The sequence below is a fragment of the Colobus angolensis genome, unplaced genomic scaffold (assembly GCF_000951035.1).
Source record: "Colobus angolensis palliatus isolate OR3802 unplaced genomic scaffold, Cang.pa_1.0 Scaffold40, whole genome shotgun sequence".
Taxonomy (NCBI): Eukaryota; Metazoa; Chordata; class Mammalia; order Primates; family Cercopithecidae; genus Colobus; species Colobus angolensis.
This window is the reverse complement of record NW_012117377.1, coordinates 3237331-3259254: the sequence shown is the minus strand read 5'-3', so window position 1 is coordinate 3259254 and position 21924 is coordinate 3237331.

Here is a 21924-nt window from a genome sequence, read left to right as displayed (position 1 = left end):
AACAATATGTCACATGTCTTTCATGTGGCAGGCAAAGTAATTTATGATTTATAGAAATAGACTGTTGCTGTTATGAATGAGAGACTCAAGTTCTAATTCTATCTGGCCCTGTTCTAAATGTTTTATGTGCATAATCTTACTTAACCTTTATAACAACTCTAAATTTACAAATGAGTAAACTAAAGCTCAGATTAAATGATTTTCCCAAGATGGTAAGTGGTAGAGTTGGAATTGAAACCCAGGAATTCTGACTCCAGAAACTATTTGCTAAACTTCTTCATAGAGCTACGTCAAAATTGAGTCATAAAACTATTTATTTCTCTTCCTAAATAAGAGACAAAAAGAGATTGATGGTACATATTGTTAGAACACCAGAAATATATTTTCACACCCATTATATGTAAATGAAAATTTATCTTGTAATTTTCTTTTTGTAAACAATTTTCCTCTGTCTAATAGGTATATACTCAAACCTTATGATACATACCTTAGAAAGATAGTTTGATGTCTGGGTATCTGTTCGCTTTTTGAAAGTTGCACAATCTTTAGTTTTTAAGTTCTCAATTCAATTTACCCATCTCGTCACTTCTATGAATGTATTAATGAATTTGCAAAAACTCAGCAGTATCTGCAATATAGTAGACACTGCTGAATGGTAGAAATACAAAAGCAAACATAACACATCCTCTTCCATCAAAGAGCTCATCGTTCAGCAGGGGATTCAGACAAATAAGTAATTACAGTCTAATGGGATGAACACTATTGTATTATAGCTGTATGTACATGTTGCTATGAGACCATAGCTATTAGATCTAACTCTGCTTGAAACGGGATGTAAGCAGACAGAAAAGATTTCACACAGTAAATATGTAGTGGGTACCTACTGTGTTCCAGATATTATGCAGAGTGCTGTAAGTACAGTAAAGATGAGATGGCCCTGAGAGAGCTTATCCTCCATAAAAGATAAGGAGGGGTTTGTTAGATAGACGTTGGTTAATGACATTCCTGGCAATGGAATAATAATGTGCTAAGATAGGAGACATGAATTTGTTCAGAAAACTCCAATAATTTCAGTGCACCTGGGAGAGGGGCAGAAGGTGAAAATAAAAAGATAGGAGGAGGCTAAATTACAAAAATTCCCGAATGAATGAATGACGTACTACAAGAGATAAAGAGCATTTGAAGTATTTTATTTTGGGTTATAATGTAATCAAATTTTTATTTTATGAAGATAATTCTAACATCTGTGGAAATGGATTACAGATAAATTAGAGACTATTATATATGTCAATTTTGAGTTAAGAGTTTGGACTAAGGCATGAGCAGTGGAGGGAAATTTCAAGAGATTATCTAGAAGTAGAATTAAAGAGACTTGGTGTCCAACATATGGGAGGAGATCACAAATGAAGGTTGAAGATGATTCTTGGGGTTTCTAGGTAATTATTGGTACCACTAACAAAGACAATGGAATTAATTAAAGATAATAGAATACAGGACCAGGTAGGTTTGGTGTGGAGGAGAAAACAATTGTTTTGTATATGTTAAACATGGAGAGCAAGTTCCTAAGAGCTTGCGCGAGGATTTATTGAGTAGAAACAAAATGGAGACAGGAGATAATGAAATGTAAAGAATAGCCAGAGGAAATAGCTCTCTGGTTCTCAAACCTGGCTGTGCATTAGCTGCATTTGGAAAACTTTCATGGAACAACAATGCTGAGACCCTGCTCTAGGCCAGGGAAATCAAAATTGTTGTGAATGGGACCCAGACATGAATATTCTCTAAAATTTCTCCAGATGACTTCAGTATATAGCTAGAACTTCCTCAAACAAATAAGACATATCTAACCTTATCAGCAACGTTGATGGGTGAGGAATATTTTCAAGGCTAGACTATCAGGAAAGGAGATTGAGATGACCCACTTCCAAATCGGGGCCTTTATGTTTATATTTCTTCCTGGCATCTGACAAGTTACAGAAGTAAGATATACTGGACTTGAAATGAGTCCAGAGAGGTATAACAGTGGTGACCAAAAAGGTGGAAGTGTTAGTCTGCTAGGTCTAGATTTCAAGAAATTGAATTAATTTGTCCAGACGAGAAGACTGAAGAGGCACTTAATTACAGCCATTGAGGAGTGAGCAGATTTTGTCAAGGGAAGTAGAACATCTGTTCACCCTATTCAATGAGGCCAGGACAAAGGGGAAACGACTTATAATTCAGCAAGACGCTAATTAAATATGAAAAATCTCTATCATGTATATGAGCTTTGAAGTGATGGGAAGTAAGTCTGAAGAGGCTATTTTCTTTAGAAAATACAGACAATATAGATATGGAAATGGATTAAGTGAATTCTAGAAATCTTTTTGATCCTTTGGAAAACTTTTATATTGACATTATCTCACAAACTTCCTATCTTTTCTGTGAGAAAAATGACAGGCTCTAATTCCTTCACCACATTCCACCAACACACACACACACACACACGCACACACACGGAGAAAGGAAGCTAAAACCAAACCAAATGACTGATATTTAAGATTTATATCAGTTATGAATATATTTGTCTGTAGGGCAGCAAAACATGTGACTCCAGTTGATATGGTTTGGATTTGTGTCCTCACCCAAATCTTGTGTCTAATTGTAATCCCCAATATTGGAAGAGGGGCCTGGTAGGGGGTGATGGATTTCTCTCTTGCTGTGCTCATAATAGTGAGTGAGTTCTCATGAGATCTGCTTGTTTAAAGGTATGTAGCTCCTCCTGCTTCACTCTCTTCCTCCTGCTTCAGCCCTGGAGGATGAATCTCCTTCCCCTTGGCCTTCCACATGCCTCCTCAGCCATGCTTCCTGTACAGCCTGCAGAACCGTGAGCCAATTAAACCTCTTTTCTCTATAAATTACCCAGTCTTGGGTAGTTCTTTGTAGCAATGCAAGAATGGACTAATACACCAGTGATCTAACACATAAAAGTTTTTCACACAATAAGATCATTGAAAGCAATTAACTGTTAGTGTTGGCTCAATGGCTCAACGATGGCAAGATCAGAAACCTCTGTGACTTATTTGGTATTTATCCTTCCTCCCCATGCTCATTCCCTTGGGTTGCAAGATGGCCATTCCACCTCTTGGTGTCAACCCACCTTCAAAGCTAGGAGAGAAAAGGACAAGGGCCTCTCTTCAGGCTGCAACTTTTCTTCTTTAGGAGGAAAACAAAAGCCTCTCCAAACTTCCCTCAGGCTTCCGCTAAGGGCTCCCTGGCAGAGACTTATGGTTGCTTATGCAACATTTATTTTCCCACAGTCTCCTTTAGGAACCCAAGTTTATTTGGGGTATCACTGTGCTCAGCATAATGACTATATTTTCAGCTATCTTTGTGTCTAGGGGTTGTCAATGACATGGCATGCAATTTGTTGAGTGTGGCTCTCAGGAAAGTTTCTTAGGAGCTGGCTGGAACATAGCTTTCTTGTCCTTCAGTTTTTACTCCCTGCCCCACTACAGGGAGTGGGATACTACACTACTCCCAGGACTCACTACAGACACTGAGTCCTGCCTGTAGTGTGGTATCATGGCTGGGACCCCAGCTGACTTCTTTTTTTTTTTTTTTTTTTTTTGGGTGGGGTTTTTCTCTTTCGCCTGGGCGTAGAGCAAGTGTAGTGGCGTGATCCTGGCTCACTACAACCTCCACCTCCTGGGTTCAAGCGATTCTCCAGCCTCAGCCTCCTAAGTAACTGGGATTGCAAGCGCCTATCACCACACCTGGGTAATTTTGTATTTTTAGTAGAGACGGGGTTTCACTATGTTGGCCAGGCTGGTCTCGAACTCCTGACCTCAGGTGATCGGCCCTCCTCGGCCTCCCAAAATGTTGGCATTACAGGTGTGAGCCACTGCTACCAGCCCAGATTTTCTTACTCAGTCACAGGCAGTGGGGGATCGCCAGAGTGGTCTCTTTCACTTTCTGGCAGGAAATTGAGCAGAAATGGCTCTTCGGGCAACCCCATTCCAAGGAGAAATAGATAAGTATGTGTCTGGATGGCACATTCCCAGTTTTTTATCCCAGGCTCACTACCCTTGGTTGGTGAGTCACCAACCTGCACTCCAGAGGTGACCCACTGCAGAGCTCCCTTCACAAGAAGGGAGGCACCAAGAGCAGAGAAGAAGCATTCGTTTACTAACCTCTCTAGTTTTTTATTTTCTAAACCCACAAAACTTAAAAACTCAGTGTATGAATGACCATCTCCAGGAAGAAAATCAGCGGCTTTTTAGGGCGGTTGTGTTCTCAGCACTGTCCCTTTGTGCATCCTCCTAGGCTCATGAGTGGATAGTTTATTATTTAACTTCAAAGGAGTTTGAAATGAACCAGAACAAATCGTTAATCAAATTAACTCTAAACCCACATTCTAAGGCAGAAAATCCATTCCCTATTCTGTATTCTATTCCCTGCTCTATTTGCTATCCCAAACCGTGCCCAGCCATGTCTTCAAATAGACTTTCAAAGTTCTGCAGTAAGACTGGATGACAACATTATCACACTTTAATGACAAAATGTCAACAAAGGGATGTCTTACATATGGATATAACTTCCCTTCCATTATCACATTTGCAGGGCATAATTAAAACTGATAGATTCCTTGCCCTTACCCTGATAAGTGAAAAGCCAAGAAAATAAAAGCCAAAAGTCCCTTTCCTCCAACCACTTATTCTGCTCTGCTTCAGCTAGAGGGACTTCAGGCAAGGTTGGGACAGCCTCAGCAGCTGTAAAATGACTTGTCTCTTACTGAACTCAATCCTTTAAAGCCTCAGAAACTACATTAGTTTTACATCAGTTCTTCAATGTACCTACTTATTAAAGAGGACAAAAATCCAGTAATAATAATAATATCTAGTCACTGATTCTGTTCTAGACATTTTTCTATGTATTATGCTATTTAACTATAACTACATTAACTCTTTACATAGTGTTATTCTCATTTTCAATGAAAAAAATATTGAAGCCTGGAATTTAAGGAACTTGCCCAAGATGCTTCAACTAGTTTAGGAACAAGCCAAGACATAAGTGCAGGCAGCTCCAAAGTCCACTCTTCTAGAGCACACCTCCAAATTTAGAAACAAGAATCCCCAATTCGGAGAAGAGTTAATCCAGACAAAATTAGTTTCTGGGAACTCCATTCTCAATGTTGTCAAAGACCAGGGAAAATGCTCAACAGTTTCTAAAGAAAAGAAGGTACATGGAGGAAACAATTTCACATTTTGCCCTTTTCATACATCCCAGTTGTTTAGAGCCCGAACTGGTAAATTTAAACTGAGTTGGAAGAAATTACCCATTGAGTGTTTAATTTTGGTCCAAGGCATTTACCATGACTGAGGTTGGGACAGGTAGACCCCTGTGCATGCCATTTTTCTCTCTCAGCGAGAGTAGCATTTGAGGTATTGCTATGTTTATGCAAAGTTGAGCAATTTGCCAGGGTGACCACCAAGTAACCAGGTCTTATCTGAAGTGCTTTTATTACTATTTTGCCTATTCCCTAGGTCTTCATTTTCATTTCCTTTTGGAAGCCCATGGTTTTTAGCATAATGCTGACCGAGGGGTGGGCTCTGCTCAGTGGTCTGGCTTCACTGGGGTGTCTCTGGCCACTTGTCACATGCTGCTGCCACTCCTCTCTCTATGGAGTTAAGTCTGTGAATCCCACCAGCCGTGCAATAGTTTTTCCCCGTCCCCTGTCTTTCATTTCCGCTGGAGAATAAATGGCTCAGCAGCTGCTGTAGGTGATTTCAAAGTTCTGGAGTATAACAAGGACCAAATTTTCTGCTGTGTTGCTTCAATAACCCAAGCTCTAAGTAGCACTTCCTTCTGCTATGCCTTTTCTTGCAAGAGTGGGAGACAGCTCTGGCATTTCTCTTTTCTTTTCACAACCAATCCATTGTTTTTGTAATGCTTTAACTTACTGCTTTAATCTGTCCCTTTCTTTCTCTAAAACTCACAGGTCCCTCTTAGCATAGAAGGTACCTGAATGCCCCTCAGATGACTGCACCTCCTTGAAATTCATTCAGCAACTCTTCAAGTATTTTAAAACTTTAGCCTTTGGACAAGCTACATGTATTCAAGGCTATCCATTCCTGCTTTAATGGAGACAGAATTTATCAGTTATTTTAGTACAGTAATGCAGGACTAGGAAGGTGCTAACTATCTCAAAAGGTGTGTGACATTCTTAAAAAACACTCACAGCCCCCTTTTAGCATAGAAAGTACCTGAATGCCCCCAAGATGACTACACCTCCTTGAAATTCATTCAGCAACTCTTCAAGTATTTTAAAACTTTAGCCTTTGGACAAGCTACGTATATTCAAGGCTATCCAATGAGCAAAATCATTCAAGTTTGCTTCTTGGTCCAGAAAACAGGATAGAATATGGGCAACAGATCCTGCACTTTTCACCTAGGTTTGACATGAATAATTTAAAGGCAAGTTCTCCCTTGTATCTTGAGCATACCTGGAGTGCAGCTGCTTCAAAATTTGAAAAACAATGATTATGATTTTTTGCCCACCAATGCCTTAACAGGCTGAGTATGAAATGGTTCTGTTTATCCTAAAATGGAATCCTTACCTCAGCTACAACTGCTTAGAAAAATCATACCTTCTAGTTTAAGGTCAAGCTGTGGCGACCAACACCCCGCAGCACACGGTGTTTTTCCTGAGGCATTTGTACTGTTTTTCCAAAGCTCTCGTGCTTACAGCTCTGTCTCTATAGAGACAGCAGCTCACTGTGGACAAAGTTGCCATAAGCTGATGTGAACCACCAAGGTGAAAAATCCCATATGGCTGTGCCTGAAGCCTAAAGCTACTACCTTGGTAAGGTCAGCTGAAAGCTAAATAAATACCGAGTTGTAAGCAAGAGCTGTGCAGCTCAAGGTAGCCTATCTAGGTTATCAAGGTCAAAGCTACGTGCTTACTGAAGTCTAAATTCCTGTATCCTGGCCTAAAGTAAAGACCCACCATGTGGTATTTCAGTCTCATTCTCAGATTTCTGGCACAGCATGATGGATACTGAACACAGTATTTTCTCTCCTGTCTAGCTGAGAACTAATTAAACTAATTGACAGGGGAAAAAAGGGTCTATGGGAAACACATACCAGTTTTGTGAAGCTATTATTTATCATAAGGCATAAACCTGTGGCCTTCTAATAATGGTTGCACCAACTTTCGCCTTTACAAACCGTGCTGGTCCACTGCAGTTCCCACCTCTAAATCAAAAGGGGAAGGCCTCTGTCACCATGTGGCAGGCAGTAGTGGAAATTCCTGGCTCCTACAAACAGTCAGAACTCAAAGGAAAAGGAAAGAGGGAGAGGCTGGCACAAACACCTTCCTTATATCCCAAACTTGCCAATTAAATGAAGGGACTTTTCCTGTTTTGGGAAAGAGTGAGTGTTACACCAAGGAAACCCTTTCCCAGGGGAAGGAAATATTAGGCTCAGACAATTAGGTAACATGTGCAAGATCGTAGCATTAAGTAGTATTAATGCTGGAATCCGAATCTGGGCTGAACAACTCCAAAGCCCCTGCACATTGAGGCCTCTAAGAAATAGCTAATTACCATCTCATTTGTACAGGTCTGTTTCTCTTACTACACCTGTTATGGCATGATGCTGTAGTTGTTCCTGACATGGCTCACTATCCTACCAGGAAGAGACTGTGACTTTACCATCTTGGTATCTCCAATCCTGCCATAGTGCATGACACATAGTAAGAATTCAATATAGGCTTGTTGAGTTCAACTAGGCTGAACTAGTGTCGTTAGAAGAAACTCATGATTGTTCTGTTCTTGGAGTCACTGGATAACAAATTATCCCCCAAAGTAGAAGCTTAAAATAACTATTCTATTTTCCTTATGATTTTGTAAGTCAATAATTCTGGAAAAGTTAGGTGAGGCTGTTCTTGCTTAAAGTCTCTTGTATAATTGTAGTCAGATGTCGACTACAGTCATTTGAGGGCTTGACTGGGACGGCCATCCAAGATGGCGCTCTCACATGGCTGACAGCTGATGCTGTCTGTAGAATGGATGGAACTCAGCTGGGAGTGTCAACAGAACTGCTGCCTCTTCAGCCTGGTGTTCTCCGCACAGCCAGGCATCATCCATGGTGGCTGGTGTTCCCCAGCAAGCATCTCAAGAGAACCAGGAGGAAACTGCAGGGCTTTTTTGGTCCTGTCTCTGAAAGTCACACAACCTTGGAAGTCACTTACACTGCATTTTATTGATACGAGTTAGTCACTAAGATCAGCCCAGATTCAAGATGAGAAGAGATAGCCCCTACCTTTCGATGAGAGAAATGTCAACACGTTTGTGGAGAAGGCTTGAAACTCCCACGTGACCTTTCCCATCAATTTTACTGCCTTCTCTCTCCCTTGTCCCCTTATAGGTAATCCATAATTTATATCCCTTGTGTTCCATTCCTCTTTTAACTGATAAATGAACTCTATCTTAACTAATTCAGTGAACCCTGATGAATAAATATGATGCTTCTCTAAAGCAAAATATTACAGAGGACTTTCAGAACTCAAAGAACAGCTTGAATAGTTCTTAATTTTTAAGAACAATGCTTTGTGAAGAATATGTTTTTGAAAAGACAAGCCTGACAGGACTGAAATCATACAGGATGTAGCTAAGTACATGTAGAAAGGTCAAAATATGGGGATTATGTCCTAAGTACACAGAATTATACAAAGTTGGGCCCTAGAATATCAAATGCAACTGAACCATTGCCAGCTTTAATGGAGATAGAATGTATCGGTTATTTTAGAGCAGTAATGCAGACCCAGGAAAATTGTTTTGAATGAAAAGAGAAAGAGCTACATAACACATGGAATAGATTTTAAAATACTGTAAATTTTAATAACACCAAATGAATGACATGAAACTTCAAAACTTGTAATATCCTCATTATTTTTGCTTGTGTTATGAAACCCCTTTGAAAGATAAGAATGCGTGTTGTTTAAACTTCCTTAAACTTCAAAATGAAACATCTTTCTAGACTTTCCTGATAAATGATCTGTTCAGATTCAGAGTTTCAGATACCACAAAACTACAGGTGCTGTTTTTAAGCTGATCTCGATGGATCATTTTAAACAACGAAGTTCTTGTCTCTCTGAGAAGAGACCTCAAGAAATCTAACTATGTCAGAGCCTTTGAGGGAATATAATAATATTCACAAGGAATGGATGCTAGTGATTATCTTACCTGTCTGCAATGTTCATGTCAGACTCAGAGTCTGAGATCACTTTCCTTTCTTAAGTCAACTACTTCACCATTCATGCTCAAGTGTGCTTTCTTGGTCCTTAGGAAACACAAAGGCCTTCTTGGAAACATCCTAGATGGACATTTTTCACTTCAAACAAGGATAACCTGGATTTCTGTTGCCACATCAGATAGGGTAGCTTGCAGCAGACTCATAGTCCCTACGAGAGTTACTAGAAAAATGCAATAAAATTTTCAAAATATTTAACCGCATGAGACAGTTGCCAAAGTGTCAGAGGCACTGGAAGAAGAACAACTCCATCTTGAATGAGGCTGGATAAAATAAGGCCGAGACCTACTGGGCTGCATTCCCAGATGGTTAAGGCATTCAAAGTCACAGGATGAGATCGGAGGTTGCCGCAAGATACAGGTAATAAAGACCTTGCTGATAAAACAGGTTGCAGTAAAGAAGCCGGCCAAATCCCACCAAACCCAAGATGGCGACGAGAGTGACCTCTGGTCGTCCTCGCTGCTACATTCCCACCAGCGCCGTGACAGTTACAAATGCCATGGCAACGTCAGGAAGTTACCCTATATGGTCTGAAAAGGGAGGTCTGAATAATCCACCCCTTGTTTAGTATATAATCAATAAACAATCACAAAAAGGGGCAGCCAGCAGCCCTCGAGGCTGCTCTGCCTATGGAGTAGCCATTCTTTTATTCATTTACTTTTCTTTTTTTCTTGTTTTTGAGAGAGTCTCGCTCTGCCGCCCAGGCTGGAGTGCAGTGGCCCCATCTCAGCTCACTGCAAGCTCCGCCTCCCGGGTTCCCGCCATTCTCCTGCCTCAGCCTCCTGAGTAGCTGGGACTACAGGCGCCGCCACCACGCCTGGCTAATATTTTGTATTTTTAGTAGAGACGGGGTTTTACCCTGTTAGCCAGGATATTCATTTAGTTTCTTAATAAACTTGCTTTCACTTTATTCTGTGGACCTGCCTCAAATTCTTTATTGGGCAAGATCCAAGAACCCTCTCTCGGGGTCTGGATCAGGAACCCTTTCCAGTAACAAAATGAGCAGGCATTAAAGAAGCCAAGATTCTGGAAAGTGAAAAACCTGCAGAAAGGTAAGCTGATGTTTGGCAGCTTTACTTTGCAACTGAGAACGTTTGTCAACTCTATTTGCAAACTAAGAGACTGAGAATGTGAACTTTTCCCAGGCAGAGGGCCACAGCTGGAGGACAGAAACCAGACAGTGTGAAAGTCTCACAGGACTAGAGAGATATAATTGGAAATTTGAGGAGGTAACATTCCAGTGAAAAAGGAAGAGTAGAGGGTTGATCCTGGGGGACAGCCGTTGTTATCTCTAAGGAATCTGCCTACTTCTGAAGCTGAATGACTTGGGAGGCTATACACCTCAGCAGAAGTCATCCTAAACGCAAACATTGCTTTCTGCAGTCCTACTGTGACATCGATATAAGAATTCGAGTTCAGGATTTGCCCAGGGTAAGACCCTCAGTGAACAGAAGAAAGCACTAACAATATATCCCAGGATTGGAGATGAACCAAGAGAAGACAGAGCCTTTCAAAAAGTAAAACATGCATATGTGGGAAAAATCAATAAATAAAACATAGCTTTGATTCAGCACAGCTTCTGGGGTTAAATTACAAGCCCCTCTGTATATGATCAGCAGAGAGAAAAGATAATGCCTCTGGAGAAATATTAACTGGAGCCTCCACAATTTTTCATATATAATGTCTACCTTTAAGTAAAAACATTTACTAAGCATGCCAAGAGACAAGAACATACGATTGTAAGCCAAGAGAGGTAAAAAGACAATGAACAGATCCAAAGGCAATCAAGATAGTAAATTAGTAAACAAGGATTTGAAAGTAACTAGCATGTGCAAGAACATAGGCACACGGAGAAAATTGATTAAAAGATGAAGACTTTTATCAGAGAACTGTAGTTTATTTAAAAATTACATTTTATAACAGATCAATAAAATCACTAAAATTAAGAATTTTAACAGGTGTGTTAACAGCAGTTTTAACATGACAGAAGGCAAGATTACTGAATGGAAGACATATCTACAGAAAATAATCAAATAAAAACACTGAGATGAAAATGAATAGGAAATACAGAAAAGAGTGGAAGATATTTGTAGAGTACAATGAAAAAGGGATGGAAAAAGATATACTATACTAACACAAATCAAAAGAAAGCTGGAGTCGCTATATTAATTTCAGACAAAGCAGTTTTCAGAGCAAACAAAATTATCAGGAATAAAGGGAGTCATCATATAATGATAATTGTATGTATTCTTCTCTTCTCCAAGAATATATATCAATTTTTGATATATATGCACCTATCAAGAGAGCATCAAACAGCATAAAACAAAAACTGATAGAATAGCAAGGAGAAATAGAAAAATCCATTATTATAGTTGCAACTTTTTCCTGCCTCTACCCATAAATAACAGATCCGGCAGGCAGAAAATTAATAAGAATGGAGCTGAACCAAACAACATCATCAATCAACTGGATCTAATTGATGTTTACAGAATATTTCATCCAACAACAGCAGAATACACATTCTTTTCAAGCTCACGTGGAACGTTCACCAAAGCAGATCACATCCTCATCCATAAAACACACCTTCCCAAATTTAAAAAATAGAAATTATCCAAAGTATTCTTTCAGACCACAATGAAAATAACAGAATGGGAGCTAGAAAATCCTAAAATATTTGGAGATTAAACAACCCACATATAAATAACACACAGGCCAAAGAAAATCCCTCAAGAGAAGTTTAAAGGTATTTTGGACTAAGTGAAAATGAAAACACAACTCATCTCATTTGTGGAATGCAGTAAAAGCAGTGACTAGAGGAAAATTTATAGCACTGAATGTATGTATTAGAAAAGATCTAAAAATCATTATCTAAGTTTTCACTTTGGGAAATAAGAAAAAGGAGAGCATATTAAATCCCAAGTAAGCAGAAGAAAAATAGCAAATATCAAAACAGAAATAAGTGAAATTGGAAATAGGAAATTAATAGAGAAAAACAACAAAACCAAAGCTGGTTCTTCAAAAAGATCAGTAAAACTGGAAAATTTCTAACCAGGCTAACCACAAAAAGAGAGGATACAAATTTCTAATATCAGAAATGAAAGGGGGACTGTCACTACTGATGCCACAAATATTTTAAAAAGATAACAAAGGAATATTATGAACAATTCTAAGCCCACAAATGAAACAATTATTTGAAAGAAACAATCTACTAAAACTCATACAAGAAGAAATAGAGCATCTGAATAGGCCTGTATTTTATTTATTTATTTATTTATTTATTTATTTATTTATTTATTTATTTATTTATTTATTTTGAGATAGAGCCTCTCCCTGTCATACAGGCTGGAGTGCAGCGGCGTGATCTTGCTCACTGCAAGTTCCGCCTCCTGGGTTCACACCATTCTCCTGCCTCAGTCTCCCGAGTAGCTGGGACTACAGGTGCCTGCCACCACGCCTGGCTAATTTTTTATATTTTTGGTAAAGTCAGGGTTTCACCATGTTAGCCAGGATGGTCTCGATCTCCTGACCTCATGATCTGCCCACCTTGGCCTCCCAAAGTGCTGGGATTATAGGCGGAATAGGCCTGTATTTATTAATGAAATTGAATCAACAATGTATAGCCCTCCAAATAGATAGCAACCAAGCCCAGATAGTTTGACCAGTAAATTCTACCAAATATTTAAAAAATGATGCTATTGATTATCTACAATATAGTCCAAAAATAGAAGCAGTGGAATACTTCCTAACTGATTCTATGAGACCAGCATTACTCTAGCATCAAAACCACACAAACACATTACAATAAAGGACAATTAAACTAAATATAGAAATCCTTAATCAAACTGGGAGATTTTAACATATTCTTTTTTATAAGTGCTAGAATTAAGAAATAAAATAATAGTAACAATATGGAAAATGTGAACATTACATGCTTCACATACAGATAACACTATACCCAAGAATGAGAGAATACACATATGCATTTACAAAAACTCTTCGTATGCTTCATCAGAAAGCAAGTCTTGGCACATTTCAAAAAACTGAAATAATTGAGATTATTTCTGTAATTATACAATAAAGATAAAAGCCATTTTAAAAAAAACAACCAGAAATCTCCAAATATTAAGAATATTAATCAACACACTTCTAAATAACATATAATTCAAAAAAGAAATTAAAATGAATATCAGAAAATACTCTGAATTTAACTTCAATGAAAATAGAACATGACAAAACTTGTGAGATAAAGCAGAAACAGTGCCTGAAGAAAGAAAATATGTAGATTTAAATATATGTATTTAAATATCCATTAAATACATGTGTATTTAAATATCCCTAAAAACAAAGCCAGAAAATCATCTAAGAATTTATTACAATAAATAGAAAAACTAACAAATCAAATCAAATAAATAATAAATAGGCTGGGCGTGGTGGCTCAAGTCTGTAATCCCAATACTTTGGGAGGCCAAGGCAGGAGGATCACTTGAGCCCAGGAGTTCCAGACTAGCCTGGGCAACATGGCAAAAAAAACTCTAAAAAAAAAAAAATACAAAAAATTAGCTGGGCATGGTGGCATGCTCCTGTGGTCTCAGTGACTTGGGAGGCCGAGGTGGGAGGATCACTTGAGCTGGAAGGTTGAGGCTGCAGTGAGCCATGATTTCACCACTGCACTCCAGCCTAGGTGACAGAAAGAGACCCTGTCTCAAAATTAATTTATTAATTTAAGAGCTAAAATCAATAAAATGAAATCCAATGTACAGCAGAAAGAAAATACAATTCAAACTACAGGGTCTGGCCAGGTGCCGTGGCTCAGGCCTGTAATCCCAGCACTTTGAGAGACTGAGGCAGGAGGATTGCTTGAGGCCAGGAGTTTGAGATCAGCCTAGCCAATATGGCCAAACTCCATCTCTACTAAAAATACAAAAATTAGCCAGGCGTAGTGGTGCACACCTGTAGTCACAGCTACTCGGGAGGCTGAGGCAGGAGAATCACTTGAACCTGGGAAATGGAGGTTGCAGTGAGCCAAGATCCTGCCACTGAACTACAGCCTTGGTGACAGAATGACACTCTGTCTTGGAAAAAAATAAAAAACACCTGAAGAGCCTCTAGTAAGACTGATGCAAAAAAAAAAAAAAGAAAAAGAAAAAGGAGACAAAACATGAATTACCACTATCAGGAATAAAAAAGAAAATATTACTACAGATCTTATAGACAATAAAATAATAGTATATTATTAACAGCTTAAACCTAGTAAATTTGACAATGAATTGAAAACAGTCCTTGGAAAAATAACAGCCACAATCATAAAACCATTACTAAAATTGAACTCATTATTAAAATTTTTCTCAGAAGAAATATACAGATGTAGATGGTTTTATTGATGTCTTTCAAATATCCTTGTTCTATTAGTCCACTTTCACACTGCTGATGAAGACATACCTGAGACTGAGCAATTTACAAAGGAAAAAGGTTTAACTGCATGTACAGTTCCCTGTGGCTGGGGAAAAAGGTTTAACTGGACTGACTGACAGTTTCATGTGGCTGGGGAATCCTCACAATTACGGCAGAAGACAAGAAGAGCAAGTCACATATACATGGATGGCAGCTTCTGCAGGGAGACTTCCATTTTTAAAAATCAGCAGATCTCATGAGACTTACTCACTATCATGAGAACAGCGTGGGAAAGACCTGCCCCCATATTCAATTACTTCCCACCCGATCCTTCCCACAACATGTGGGAATTCAAGATGAGATTTGGGTGGGGACACAGCCAAACTACATCAAATATGGATACGCCATATTTAAGGCATAAATATGAATTGCCATAATAACGCCAACCTCACACAAAATCTTTCAGAGATTAGAATAAAAGGAAAACAACAGCCCCCCCGCCACCCCCCACTTTTTTGAGGTCAGCATTAACTAAATACCAAAATCTGACACAGACATTACTAGAAAGGAAAGTTAGGGTCAGTGTTTCTCAAGGATAGATATCAAATCGGTTTTTGTTGTTGTTGTTGTTTTGTTGTTGTTTGCTTGTTTTTGAGACAGAGTCTCGCTCTCTCATCCAGGCTGGAGTGCAGTGGTGCAATCTCAGCTTACTGCAACCCCTGCCTCCCAACCAAGCGATTCTCCTGCCTCAGCCTCCTGAGTAGCTGGGATTACTACCACTACGCCTGGCTAATTTTTTTGTATTTTCAGTAGAGACAGAGTTTCACCATGTTGGCTGGGCTGATTTTGAAATCCTGACCTCAGGTGATCCGCCCGCGTTGGCTTCTCAAAGTGCTAGGATTACAGGTGTGAACCGCCATGCCTGGCTTAGCTATCAAATCTTAAACAAATTAGGAAAATAAAGTACAGTGATACAAAACAAAAATATATCACAAAAATATTGGGTTTATTACAGGAATGTAAAGGTGTTTCGAAGTTCAAAACACAATCAAGATAATTCACTACATTAACAGAAAAAAGGGCCAGGCACGGTGGCTCACGCCTGTAATCCCAGCACTTTGGGAGGCTGAGGCAGGCGGATCACAAGGTCAGGAGATCGAGACCATCCTGGCTAACACGGTGAAATCCCGTCTCTGCTAAAATTACAAAAAATTAACCGGGCGCGGTGACGGGCGCCTGTGGTCCCAGCTACTCGGGAGGCTGAGGCAGGGGAATGGCGTGGGCCTGGGAGGCGGAGCTTGCAGTGAGCCGAGATCACACCACTGCACCCCAGCCTGGGCGACAGAGCAAGACTCCGTCTCAAAAAAGAAAAAAAGAAAAAAAAAAAAAACAGAAAAAGAAAAATTAAATGATTTTGATAAAGTCAGAAAAATAATTCCAACATCCAGGAATATTAATGATGATAATAGTAATGATAAGAAGAAAAACTCAGCAAACTAGGAAGACAAGGAACGTCCTTTAACCTGAAAGGATGTATCTACAAAAAATCTACAACAAACATCACAGTTAATTATGAAATATCAAAATATTTTCTCCTAAGATCAGGAGTGAGATGAAGACATTAGCCTTGTAAGAAAGGCCCAAGTTAAAGCAATAAGGCAACAAAAAGAAAGAATCCATATATAAAGACAACAAAGGAAGGAATATACTTCTCATTATGTACAGACAATGTGATTATATATGTAAATACAAATGAATTCACAAACCATTAGAATTAATAAATGCATTTAGCAGTATATAATTAATACATATATTTACTTCACTTCTGGGAGTTAAATGTTACACATGGTCTCTGAGTTTCCAGAATCCTATCATACCCATTGATAGAAAGGAAGCCAGTTCCATGCCAACATCTTCCACTCTCAAGCCTGGCCTCAGAAGAAAGGGCCACCAAGGTTTAGAAAGACCCTGGTTCCTCCCCTCCTTCACCAGCACATTCTTGATTGCCTTGGTGCAAGGAACCTCCCGCTGACTTTCCTTGGGAAACTGCCAAATGGTGGGTTTTGGGTTTTACGTACAAATCCATCCTAACACTCCCCATTCATGAGCCACCTGACTCTTTCCTCAATCTTAGGCCAAGGAGATTCTGGCATCTCCATCCTGTTAATTCTAGCCCATTGCTATGTCCACGGTTCAAGTTGTTCTAACAAAATTTAAGACCTAGTTTCAGGCAGGTGTTCTAGCTTAATTTCACAAACATGCCAGGCTCATGAATCTTCACCAGATTTATATCCTACACATGTGTCTTTCCAGAGCAAAATATTAAATCCCAAGCCATGGGTGAATCCTTCCCATGTCAATAAATTCATCTCTACTCATCATGCTCCAGTGTGCTCACCACCCAAGTCTAATATCCTCAGTATTCCCTTTCATACATCTTCTCCCACTTTCTACTGGCACATGTTAGTCTTGCCCTGCAATTCCTTTGGCATATTTTGGCCACTTTTTTTTCTGAAACAGAGGTTGTATTTCCTTGCTCAGGCTGTGCTAAGGTCTGACCCTGTATATTGGCCTGAAGTCAATGAGATGTCAAGAGACTGAAACTTGGGACCTAACATCACATTGCAAGTGACCTCATTTATATCAGATTTTGTACAATTTCCAGGCAAGGAAAATCTATTCTTCATCAAGGGGAAGAAGTTTGCTTTTCCTGCCAGAACGACTTGGAGTTAATTTATAGGTATGAGATTTAGGCTAGTCTTCCCACTATCTCCATGCCAGGTCTCAGGGTCTGCTACTTTCCCATCAGGGCCTTGACTTTGACATAGGAAACTTGTCAAAGCTATGCATTCAGCCTCCTTTGCAACTCAGCCACACTTATAATCAGATCATAAGTCTGAAATTTCAACAGAGCATGCCCTCAGGCTGCAGATGACAATACTTTCCTTTAAAGCTGCCACAGAAATCTCTAATAGTACAGTATTCCTTAATCTGGCAGTTAATGATGCTAGACTTACTGTTTTTTTATGTTTTTGCAGGATCTTCAGTACTGTCAAAAATATCCCATACCACAACTCTTAACATTATTCTTGCCCTTATACCAGTCTAGTGCGGTGCCCACTTGATCTCTCATCTCCTTCCATTTCACCCGCACCTTGCCCAATTAAACAAATGTGAAAGCTTTAGTATTTATCATGTTCTCTATGCCAGAGGGGTTTTGCCATCACACTTATTCCAGCTTTTTATTTCCTTTAGACAGATAGGAAAACCACTCTGAAAACCCCATGCTGAGAATCTGCTTTCTGGAACTACTTCTTGTACAAATTGTTATAACCTAAGTTCCCTGGAAAACAGAACCAAAGGAAAAAGCAGTAAGCCGACGCTTTGTGTAGGTAGGAGGCACAATCCAGGAGTCTAGAATGAAAGGAAAAGAAAAACAGGGAAAACAAATATTAAGTTTTACACATCGAAGTTGGTTACAGCCTCCAGGAAAGGGCAGCTCTTTTGTTCTCTCACACAGGATGTCTCCAGGCAGAATGCCGGCATCGCTGTGCTGTGAAACAGTCAACAGTGAAGAAGAAAGGAAAACAGATCTACTGCCTCTCTCCATCTTTTTGTCTTTTATCAGTCAAATTTCACCACATAGAATGTTTACTTCACTGTGTTCCAGGGTATGGGAGACTGTTGGGACAGCTAATCTCCCAGGGTGGCTCTTTATGAGTCCAGAAGTGATGGGAGAAGCCAGAGCCACTGGTTCCATTTAGGCCAGACTTGGAGGCCAGAACTGCAGTGACTTTCTCTGTGCTGGGGATAATGGAAAATGCGAGAGCCTGGTCTTCTCTAGAAGTGGCTGAGACTGCAAGTATTGTTGATAGTCAGGGTGGCAACAGTTGGGGCTGTCCACCAAGCAAGTGGCCAAGTGCTTGGAAGGTGGGAGTAGCCCAGCAAATCTGGAGAAACGCAAAAACAGGAGGGATTAATACATTTACCATTTAGACAACTGTCTACTGAAAACCTCCACAGGAATAGAGATAGAATTGGCATGTCCAAAACTGAATCCACCATCTGTACCCAAACATATGCCTCCTCCTGTGTTCCATTCATCTAAGTGACTACCACCGTCACATACTCATTTACCAAGACACGATGTAGATGTCATCTATCTCAACCCTCTATCTCCTGCATCTTCTACATCAGCTTCATTTCCATATCTAACTTCTGTCTTCCTAATATTGCAATCCACTCCCTCTACAGTGCTACTTCTACCTTAATCCAGTGTGAATTTTTTGCAACAAACAATATAACAACTACAACAGTCTCTTACCTGGTTTCATTTTCTTTGTTCTTACTTCCAGCTACTCCATTCTGCAAATGGAGACACCATGGAAGTAGGGTAGGGATTAAGAACCCACACTTTGGGCGGAGAGCCGTGGCTCACGCCTGTAATCCCAGCACTTTGAGAGGCTGAGACAGGTGGATCATGATGTCAGGAGATCCAGACTATTCTGGCTAACACAGTGAAACCCCGTCTCTACTAAAAATACAAAAAAAAAATTAAAAAATTAAAATTAAAATACAAAAATTAGCCGGGTGTGGTGGCGGGCACCTGTAGTCCCAGCTACTTGGGAGGCTGAAGCAGGAGAATGGTGTGAATCCGGGAGGCGGAGCTTGCAGTGAGCCGAGATCGCACCACTGCACTCCAGCCTGGGTGACAGAGCGTTTGGAGTCAGACCGCATTAAGTTTGGATCTAGCTCCTTTACTTTTTGTCTGGGTGAACTTGAGCAAGTTGACCTTTCTTTGCTTCAATTTCCTGTTGCCTTTAGGATTCCGTCATGGGGGCTAAAAGGATCTCCAAAGGAAAGGAACATGATCCATGACTACATCCAGTTGTGAGATGACCGAGGAGCAAAGAATTTTAGGGGAAAAGTCTGCTTTACACTGTTTTAACTTTGCTGTTTCCATGATGAGAAGATGTTAGTCCCATAAAGGAAACCAATCACACAGGCATTGTCTCTGCTGTAAAAAGCGCTGCACTTTCTCAGCCTTTTTCAGGTGATTAATATGATCCTCCACTTCTGAGAGACACGTTCTGTCTAGGACCTAGACATTACCAGCACAGACCGTTGGGGGAAAAAATGATGAATTCAGGCAAATCTAAATGCTCGCATTAACCTCTGATGCTGTCATTTGTGCTCTAAGTGCCTGGCTCAGGAGGTGAACAAACAGCAAGAACAGATGAAGGATACTTTCAAAATTGAAGTCACTTTAGACTGCATTTTATTTAAGAGTTTTGTGAGAGAAAAGCCATTTTAAAAAGGCATATGTAGGAGCTGGGTAACTGCCTGGTCTTAACGAATGTGACAAATAGAATGGCTGGCACTAAGACTGTGTTAGCGAATGGCATGATTTAGGATCAGACACTGACAAAGATGAAGGACTCTTAGATGTCATGTAGACCAAAAGCTTCATTTTATAGAAGAAATTGGCCCTGAGAACAAGAAAGCCAATGGTTCCCCGTTTAGCCATTTCTATTTACCTTATGTATTAATTTCCTAAGTCTGCCATAACAAATGACTGCAACTATGTTGGTTTAAGATCACAGAAACTTATCCTTGCACAGTTCTGGAACATAGAAGTCTGAAATCCAAGGTTAAGCAGGGCCACACGTTTTCTGGTCTTTAGGGAAGAACTCTGTTTTCAGCTTCTGGTGTTCCCAGGCCTTTCTTATCTTGTGGCTGCATCACTCCAACCTCTGCCTTTATCGTCACATGGCCTTCCCTCCTGTCTATTTCTCTGTGTCCTCCACTAATCTTTTAAGAAGACCAGTCACTGGATTTGGGGTTCACCCTAAATCCTGGATGACTTCATCTTAAAGCATATCTGCAAACACCCTATTTCCAATTAAATCACACTCTAAGGTTTCAGGTGGACATAAATTTGGGCGTACACTATTCAATCCTCTACAAACCCCATGGCTCCTCCTTAACGCAAAGGGGTCCTTCCTGGCTCTAAGGGAGCAGGTATGGATTCTGCACCTCTCCCAATGCCTTAGACCATACTTTACGCATACATGTTAAGAGTCATACTGCCTGGATTCAAAGCACATTGACCCTCAATAAATAAATCCTTTCAAAGCTTCAGTTTTCTCAGTTACAAAATGGAGAAAATACAGCCGTCCACATGGGAGCCTCGTCAGGTTGCAGTGAGAACAAGGTGGGATAATCCACGTGGACCACTTAGCCCAGCATGTGACCCATGACTAGGGCTCAATAAATATCAGCTGCTACCAATCAAAGCCAGCACTGATGCTTTGGAAGAGTTTGCATATCACAAAAAATAAAATTCAATCATCCTCCAGGCTACGTGGGAAGCACCGAATGGCAGCTAGGTAATTATTCCCACCCACCCATCATGGGAAAAGCCCTGACCTCCATACCAACACTTTCAGTGGGGCTTCCTTTGTAGGCTTCTACCTGAGCTGTCTGGCAATTGGCAGTTTTTCAGATTTGAGTCAGATTCACATTTGGAGATTAAGCTCCAGTATCTAGACTAAGCAGAGATGAATATAATGGACAAAGGTGTCCAAGATAAACAACTCTAGAACCTGAGCTTGAAAAGCTGGTAGCTTTCAGGAAACTCTCCAAGTCTCTGAACTGAGTGACTGGGTCTTGCCTGAAATACTAGCCGGGAAGGAAGCTGGGGCTGGGACCAGGGAGACAGAGGAAGCTGAGGGTGGACCCCGACAGTGGCAGCTTGAAGTCCAGTTGCAATATCTTAAGGAAAAGCATGAGACTCTGGAAAGCAGAGGTAAGGTGAGGAGGTATCTACTGAATCATGCAGTGGGGGGCATACCTGCTCTAGTGGACACTGTGGGGCACTGCCTAGATCCTCCTTCACAACTGAAACACTCATTCCCCAAGCCCTTGGGGAATCAGCTCTCAGGGAATCTGCTTAAGCCAAGGAGAGCCACCCAACCCAAGTTCACACGACCTCCCTGGAAGCAGCTCACATCCAATGTCTGGTCCATGGGGGAAAAGCATAAAGCCTTGGACATAGGTAGGATAATCCCGAGGGCTCATCTCATCTCCAGAACTCTTATAGCTTCAGATGAGGTTTCTGCTGTCACTGCATAATAAGCCTTAATTTTCCCCTCCCCTTGCAGGTGTCAATATTGAGAACAGTTCAATAAAACTCTTACATGTAAATTGCCATCTCATCATGTTTGCCAGAAAACCCATCCCAGA